Source organism: Lathyrus oleraceus, chromosome 3, assembly GCF_024323335.1.
Source record: "Lathyrus oleraceus cultivar Zhongwan6 chromosome 3, CAAS_Psat_ZW6_1.0, whole genome shotgun sequence".
Taxonomy (NCBI): domain Eukaryota; kingdom Viridiplantae; phylum Streptophyta; class Magnoliopsida; order Fabales; family Fabaceae; genus Lathyrus; species Lathyrus oleraceus.
Window position 1 is genome coordinate 18,916,284 of NC_066581.1, and position 8,974 is coordinate 18,925,257.

Sequence of the window (8,974 nt, forward strand, 5' to 3'; positions counted from 1 at the left end):
CCCTCCGCCTACCCTGTTTTTGATTAGGCGGTTGGACCGACAGTAACTTATATCCATCAATAGGGGTGGGAGAGATTGTTAATTCTGAAGTCGATCCCCAAGATTTAAGCCAAGTGCTATGGTGGTGATTAATCCACCAATTACAAAAGGTTGACGGCCTCTAGCACATAGAGTGCGGATATGATGAAATAGAAAGGAGGCAGCGTTTACCTGTGTATCTGCTGCAAAGACGCAGTGGAGGAAAAATAATTCCTTGGCGTTGACTTTGCTGTTGTTCGGTCGCCCAAAAATAGTGTTTTGCAGGATGCGGATGAAGTACCGGATGGTTGGGTTATGTATATGTGAAACAAGTAATACATCCCAGTTGTTGGTTTCCACACCGGAAATTTTTCTAAAGAGGTCGAAGGCGTTTATATGCCACTGGGAGTTCGGAGGTATCCTAGGGTGGACTTGACCTTCTACAGGGAATTGTAGCATGGTGCTCAATTGGTTTTGGGATAGGGAGTACTCGGTGTTGAACATGCGGAAGGTCGCGGTACCGGTTAAGTACTCGTCTTCACCGGTAGGAGTGTTGTACGAATAAGAACTTAAAAATTCTAAGGTGAGAGCGGGGTAGGTAGGTTGATTATGAGTGCAAAGAAAGGTTAAATCAGCCAGGCAGAGCATCCATTCTATACCTTGAAGTAATCCTAATTCTTGTAAACAATGTAAATCAGGATACCTGGTGGATTGGACGCCTCGCTGTTGGAAACGCTCAAACTGCTCCCTTTGATAATTTTCATCTTCGGATCGGAAGATGATATTTCCGAAATCTTGGTTTCCCGCCATACCGATAAGTGGTTTGAAAGAGGTAATAAGGAGAGAAGGGAAATGAGATTGATTTTATAGAATGGTTTGTGGTGTATGGAGAAAGGTATGGTGGGTATTTATAGGAAAAAATTTGGGAGTTGGAAAGGGAGTGGTTGAAAAGTAAATAAATATGAGTAAATGTGAATAAATGGGGAAGGTAAAAAGGTGAGATGGTGTAATGGTCGTGTCCCAACGGTTAGTAACGTTCACATAGCCAGACGGTGTCACGCTCGTGACAGGGATGTTACGGGCGTCACAAGCACTTGGTGTGACGACCGTAATGGATTGTGTGACGCTCGTCACACAGTCCTTCTTGTAACGTACTTTGTTTTTATCATTATATATTATTGTTATCATTTTGTTATACATATGTTTTATTTTATTTTGCTATTGTGATACTTTTAAATTGCCTTGCATGCTATTCTACTTTCATAATATATGTATATCTTTAATAAGTCATGTAGGTGGCAACAGTAGAGAGCATTATTGATAGATATTTGCATAAGTCATAATAAAGTAAAATAAATCAATAGCTTCATAAAAAAATCATAATGTAACATTGGGAGATAAAAGCAAACATACGAAAGAAAAAACAAATACTAAAACAATTTGAAACGAAATTAATGAATAACCTAAACTAAAACTAAGTAACTAAGAAAAACAACTTTTATCCATCTGCATGATCTCTGGCTGGAGGAGCAAAGGAGTTAACACGGTTTAGCAACTCGTGGAACTGATTTGTCATACTGTTCATATATCCCAGAAATTCTTGTCCCATGTTAGCTAACTCTTCTCTGAGGGCGTCCTGTTCTGACATCAAAGCCTGAATGGTGGTGTTATAATTAGCTCCGGGCACATGATGTCTAAGATCGGGTATTGCCGATTCTTCGGTCGGGACAGGTTAAGGAGGAGGATCAATATCATAATAGCCAGATGGTGTCTGAGGGTCAGATTCAGCATAAGGGATCTGGTCATCACAAATCTCATAGTCCTGGATGGATTCAGTAGATCTAGCAGAAGAGGGTGTTGCGTTCAGATTGTAGAGCCAGTTATTGCGGTTGTGAACACTAGTCCTTGGACTAGGCAAGGTGAATAGGAAAAGAACTTGGTTGTTAATTATAAGCTCAAACTCTTCAGACCCTAGGTTTGCTATAAACATAGTGTTGAAGAGGAAGGGTATACTCATAGTCGCAATGCCACAGAAAGGGTTTAAGTCAAGCATAGGCTGACGTAATCCGATAGCATTACCAATCATGGTTATCAATCCGCCTATTTGAATTGGTGCTCGTTCATCTTGGATAAGGTGGTCAAAATTTGCCAACATAAAAGTGGCACCGTTTACTGGACGGTTCTGGGAAGCACAAAATATGATGAAGAGTTCATCACGTGAAACTGAGGTACTGTTTGACTTCTTCCCAAATAAGGTGTGAGTCAGGATCTTATGGAAATAACGAAAGGCCGGATTATGTATGTTTCCAGAAAAAAACTCATGTTCCTCGGGATCGTCATTTACGGTCAAGCTTCCCCAAAAGTGTTCAAGTTCTCTATATTCAAAAAGTTCTTCTTGGCTCACTGTGAATGTATCAAAGGAGGTAGGAAAACCTAAAAGGTTGGTAAAGTCTTGGATGTTAAATTGATACTCCATATTGAACATTCTGAACTGAATGAAACCTCTGCTTATTCCTTTTCCATGGCTGGGTAGATAGATCAGAGAACTAAGGAATTCTAGAGTCAGTCTCCGGTAAGTGACGAATTGTCTACGGATAGGAGTGGTTTCCCACCCTATTTGACTCAGCAAATACAAGACACTCTCTCTTAGTCCAAGGGCAGTCATTTCCCAATCATCAGCATACAAACTAGGTAGCATCTCTCTTTCTACTAGTTCCTCAAACCTTTGTTTCTAAGCTTTCCCTCTGAATTTGATACCCATACGATCAATTTGTCCCATCAGGTTAGTGTTAGCTAGAGAAAGGAAAAACAAGAGTTTTAGTCAGGATTTGGCCAAATGCCGAAAGAATAGAAGAAGAAAAATTAAAATAGATTAAGAATGAATACTAAATAAAATTTTAAAAGAATAATTAAGTAAGAAATGAAAATATAAATATTTGTGGGTTGTCTCCCACTAAGCGCTTTGTTTAATGTCGCAAGCTCGACAAAAAACTATCAAATATAATCTATAAAATCTGGGGGCACTACGTCTAAATGCAGGACTTGTGAATCTTCAATGTTCTCTGTATGATGATAATGTTTTAGACGTTGCCCGTTTACGATAAACGGTTCAATGGATTTTCCTTTAATTTCCACCGCTCCACTGGGGAAAACATTGGTAATTTGAAATGGACCTGACCATCTAGATCGTAGTTTTCCCGGGAATAACTTTAGCCTAGAGTTGAATAACAGGACTGTATCGCCTTGTTTGAAGATTTTCCTTGATATGCGCTTGTCATGCCATTGTGTTGTTCTTTCTTTGTAGATTCTGGCATTCTCATAAGCGTCTCGTCTGAGTTCCTCTAATTCGTTTATATCAAGGATTCGCTTTTCACCGACGGCCTTATAGTTTAAATTTAGATTTTTAATAGCCCAGTAGGCCTTATGTTCCAATTCTACCGGGAGGTGGCAGGATTTTCCATAAATAAGCTTAAATGGGGTTGTCCCTATGGGAGTTTTGTAAGCAGTTCGATACGCCCATAAAGCTTCTGGTAATTTCAATGACCAGTCTTTCCTTGAGGTAGTGACTATTTTTTCCAATATTTGTTTGATTTCTCTGTTAGACACTTCCACTTGCCCACTGGTTTGGGGGTGGTAAGGTGTCGCTACTCTATGCCTTACGCCGTACTTGAGCAGTAGTTTTTCGAGTACCTTGGATATGAAATGCGATCCACCATCACTGACTACTATTCTCGGGACACCAAATCTTGGAAATATTATATTCTTAAAGAGTTTAGTTACTACTCGTGTGTCATTTGTTGGAGAAGCTATAGCTTCAATCCATTTTGATACGTAGTCAACCGCTACGAGTATGTACTTGTTACCGAAAGAAGACGGAAAAGGTCCCATGAAGTCTATTCCCCACACGTCGAAAATCTCTACTTCCAAAATGCCTTTCTGTGGCATCTCGTCACGTCTAGATATGTTTCCTGTGCGTTGACATCTATCACATTTCTTGATAGCCGCATGCACATCCTTCCATATATTCGGCCAATAAAAACCGGCTTGTAGGATTTTGGAGCAGGTTTTGGATGTACTTGCATGTCCACCATAAGGAGCGGAGTGACAGTGTTGGATTATATTTTCTACCTCTTCTTCAGGTATACACCGACGGAAAATACCGTCGGGGCCTCTTTTGAAAAGTAAAGGGTCATCCCAGTAATAGTGTTTTATGTCATAGAAGAATCGTTTCTTTTGCTGGTAGGATAAAGTAGGTGGAACTATTCCGGCAGCTAAATAATAGACGAGATCAGCGTACCATGGTGTAACACATATAGCTAAGGTGGTTTCTACCTGTTTATCAGCTTTATTTTCTTCCAAACTAGCTATAAGTTTATCGTACGAGAAATCATCGTTGATCGATGTTGTTTCCGGTTCCAGGTTTTCAAGTCTAGAGAGGTGATCTGCTACTACGTTTTCAGTTCCTTTTTTATCTTTGATTTCCAAATCGAACTCTTGTAGCAACAGGATCCACCTTAGGAGTCTAGGTTTAGCATCCTTTTTTGTTAAGAGGTACTTGATAGCAGCGTGGTCGGTGTAAATGATTATTTTGGCTCCGACCAAGTAAGAACGAAATTTATCTAATGCAAACACTACTGCTAATAATTCTTTCTCGGTTGTGGCGTAATTCATTTGTGCTTCATCTAGAGTTCTACTTGCGTAATATATGACGTGAAGCTTTTTATCCTTTCGTTGTCCTAAAACAGCGCCCACGGCGTAATCACTGGCATCACACATTATTTCGAATGGTTCGTTCCAATCTGGTGTTTGCATTATGGGCGCGGAGATCAATGCTTGTTTAAGCGTTTGGAATGCTTCTAAACATTTGTTGTCGAAGATGAATTCAGCATCTTTCATCAATAGTCCGGTCAAAGGTTTAGTTATTTTAGAGAAGTCTTTAAAGAATCGTCGGTAAAAACCGGCATGTCCTAAGAAGCTTCGTACTTCTCTCACAGTTTTCGGAGGTTGAAGGTTTTCGATTACCTCTATTTTGGCTTTGTCTACTTCAATTCCTCTATTTGAGATGATATGTCCTAGAACAATTCCTTCTTGTACCATAAAGTGATATTTTTCCCAATTAAGTACTAGGTTTACTTTTACACATCGTTCCAAAACTTTTTCTAGGTTTTCAAGACACTCTTCAAAGCTTTGCCCGCATACGGAAAAGTCATCCATAAATACTTCCATGATATTTTCGAGAAAATCGGCGAATATTGCCATCATGCACCTTTGGAAGGTTGCGGGAGCATTGCACAAGCCAAACGACATTCGTCTATAAGCGAAAGTGCCTAAAGGACACGTGAATGTTGTCTTTTCTTGGTCATCAGGATGAATTGGTATTTGAAAGAAACCTGAGTAACCGTCTAGATAGCAGAAATGAGAATGTTTTGCTAATCGTTCTAACATCTGGTCAATGAATGGTAAAGGGAAATGATCCTTTCGGGTTGCTTTGTTTAGTTTCCTATAATCAATGCACATTCTCCATCCCGATTCGATTCGTTTGGTTATAGTTTCCCCTTTTTCATTTTCAATAACTGTTATACCTCATTTCTTTGGTACTACGTGTACAGGACTAACCCATTTGCTATCAGATATAGGATATATGATACCTGCCTCTAATAACTTGGTTACTTCCTTCTTCACTACCTCACTCAGGATAGGGTTCAGTCTCCTCTGATGTTTCCTAGAGGTTTTACAGTCTTCTTCTAGCATGATGCGGTGCATACAAATAGAAGGACTTATTCCTTTAAGGTCGGTGATGTTGTATCCTAGTGCGGTTGGATATTTTCTTAAGATATGCAAGAGTTTTTCGGTTTCGAGTTTTCCTAGGTCTGCATTAACTATCACTGGTCGTTCAAGTTCTAAGTCTAGGAATTCATATCTCAGATTTTTGGGAAGTGTTTTCAGGTCCAGGGTTGGTTTCTTAAGGCATTGCGTAGGACCCGGTGTTATTGCTAAACATTGGTTGAGTTTGTCTTCTACAAGATAGTCAGACGATTTGTCCTTTTCTAACTCTGTTTCTTTTATGCATTCATCGATGATATCCATGAAGTAACATGTGTCATCTATTGCAGGTGCTTTCAAAAATTGGGAAAGAATGAACTCAATTTTCTCTTCTCCTACTTCGAAACTGAGTCGTCCTCGTTTTACGTCTATGATCGCACCGACAGTTGCTAAGAATGGTCTTCCCAATATAATGGGTGTAACTTCATCTTCTCTAATGTCCATAATTATAAAATCGGTTGGGATGTAGAATTGACCTATGCGCACAGGAACGTTTTCAAGAATTCGTACGGGATATCTAACAGAACGATCTGCTAATTGCCCAGACATTTTAGTTGGTCTTAATTCCCCCATTTCAAGTTTCTTGCATATGGATAAGGGCATAACACTAATACCGGCTCCTAAATCGCATAAGGCTTTATCTATGACAAATTTTCCTATGTGACAGGGTATAGAGAAACTACCTGGATCTTTAAGTTTAGGAGGCATATTCTGGATTATAGCGCTACATTCAGCAGTGAGTGTAACAATTTCGCTATCTTCAAGTTTCCTTTTATTAGAAAGAATTTCTTTTAAGAACTTAGCATATGAGAGCATCTGCGTAATAGCTTCTGTAAATGGAATTGTGACGTTTAACTGTTTCAGTAGGTCAACAAATTTTTTAAATTGGCCCGCATCTTTGGTTTTAATAAGCCTTTGAGGGTAAGGGATAGGTGGTTTATAAGGTGGTGGAGGTACATAAGGTTCTTTCTTTTCTACGGTTTCCTTATTACTCTCTTCCTTTTCCTTTGGTGTACTCTCTTCCTCAATTGACTTCTTAGAGTTTTGGTTTTCATTTCTTGGATCTACTGGTCCTTCCACTTCCGTTCCACTTCTTAGTATGATTGCATGAGCGTGGCTTTTCGGGTTAGGTTGGGGCTGTCCAGGAAATGCACCAGTTGGGGCAGCAGTAGGCGCTTGTTGTTGAGCTACTTGTGATATTTGTGTTTCCAACATTTTGTTATGGGTAGCCAAGGCATCTACTTTACTTGCTAGTTGTTTGATTTGTTCACTAGTTTGTATATTCTGGTTTAAGAAATCTTTATTGGTTTGCTGTTGAGAAGCTATGAAGTTCTCCATCATTATTTCCAAGTTGGATTTCCTAGGAACATTATTGTTAGGTGTAGATGGTGTCGGCTTTTGATATCCAGGAGGTATAGTTAGGGCTTGATTTGGAGCTTGTCTTGGTGCGTATAAAGCATTATTACTCTTATATGAAAAATTAGGATGATTCTTCCAATTTGAGTTATAGGTGTGCGAGTAGGGATTTCCTTGAGCATAATTCACTTGTTCTGCTTGGATTCCTGTTAGGAGTTGACAATCTGCAGGAGTGTGACCTTGGATTCCACAGACTTCGCAATTTTGAGTTGCGGCAACCACGGTGGTTGGAGGTGATACATTCAAACTTTCAATTTTCTGGACCAGAGCATCCACTTTTGCATTAACATGATCAAGGCTACTTATCTCGTACATGCCACTTTTCATTTGAGGTTTCTCTACCATTGCTCGGTCGCTTCCCCACTGATAATAATTTTGGGCCATGCTTTCGATAAGTTGATAAGCATCGGCATAAGGTTTATCCATAAGTGCACCACCTGCTGCGGCGTCTATTGTTAACCTTGTGTTGTACAAGAGACCATTATAGAAGGTATGAATTACTAACCAGTCCTCTAAACCATGGTGTGGACAAAGTCTCATCATGTCTTTGTATCTTTCCCATGCTTCGAAAAGAGACTCGTTATCTTTCTGTTTAAATCCATTTATCTGGGCTCTCAACATAGCTGTTTTGCTTGGAGGAAAATATCGGGCAAGGAAGACTTTCTTCAACTCGTTCCATGTGGTAACCGAGTTGGAAGGAAGAGACTGAAGCCATCTTCTAGCTTTATCTCTTAACGAGAAAGGAAAAAGGCGAAGTCGAATTGCCTCTGAAGTGACACCATTAGCTTTAACAGTATCAGCGTATTGGACAAATACGGATAAATGAAGGTTTGGATCCTCGGTAGGATTTCCAGAGAATTGATTTTGTTGTACTGCCTGCAACAGAGAAGGTTTAAGTTCGAAGTTGTTTGCTTCGATTGCGGGTGGAGCAATACTCGAATGCGGCTCATCTTGCGATGGAGCGGCGTAATCTCGGAGAGCACGAGCTGGTTCTGCCATCTCGGGTATTGGTGAAGGAAAAAGATTTTTGAGATCAGGAATTTCGATAGGAGGGAGATTGTTTGCAGCACGATATTCCCGAATTCGTCGTAAGACTCAGAGATATAGTTCGATGTTGTTGATTCGTAAGTAAAACGGCTCGCCTTGTGAGCGAGTGTGTGGCATACAAATCAACGAAAGAAAAAATAAAAATTGCCTTAGTCTCTACAGCGTAACAGAAGAGTTACGATATCGACTAAATAAAAGTCCCCGGCAACGGTGCCAAAAACTTGATCGCGACTTTATGAGTCGATTGGGGTACTAACTGCAAGTGCACGGTTCTATCGCGTAGTTTTAAAAGATATCGATCCCACAGGGACTTATGAATCGATATACCGTTTTCTAAGGTTACTTCGTAAAGCTAAGGCGGATGATATTTTGATTTTTTCGAGGGAAAAGTTAAAACTAAAACTAGATCTAAATTAAATATCAATTAAGCGGATATCGGTATGTAGTTCGTCATAATTAGGGAATCAAATCTTCGTTGGTTTCTTGGTTTTAAAATAAATCTTTTCAGTAGATACTATTGATTAAAAATCTTTTCTCAAACTCTCGCTCTGTTGAATAGACTATGACTTTATATTAACGTAGCTGTCACTTATTAGTTAAGTCCAAAATCACTTTTTGAAAACAATAGAATCCATAGAAACTCTTTTTAAGAAAATACTAATCGTTTAAA

The 8,974-nt window shown here is 39.5% G+C and overlaps 1 non-coding gene across 1 annotated transcript; it reads left to right on the forward strand.

The window, feature by feature from the left end:
* Positions 1–7,771: 7,771 nt before the first annotated feature.
* LOC127133189 (small nucleolar RNA R71) lies at positions 7,772–7,878 on the forward strand. Its single transcript, XR_007807180.1, has one exon. It is a non-coding gene; the product is annotated as a small nucleolar RNA R71 (small nucleolar RNA).
* Positions 7,879–8,974: the final 1,096 nt, after the last annotated feature.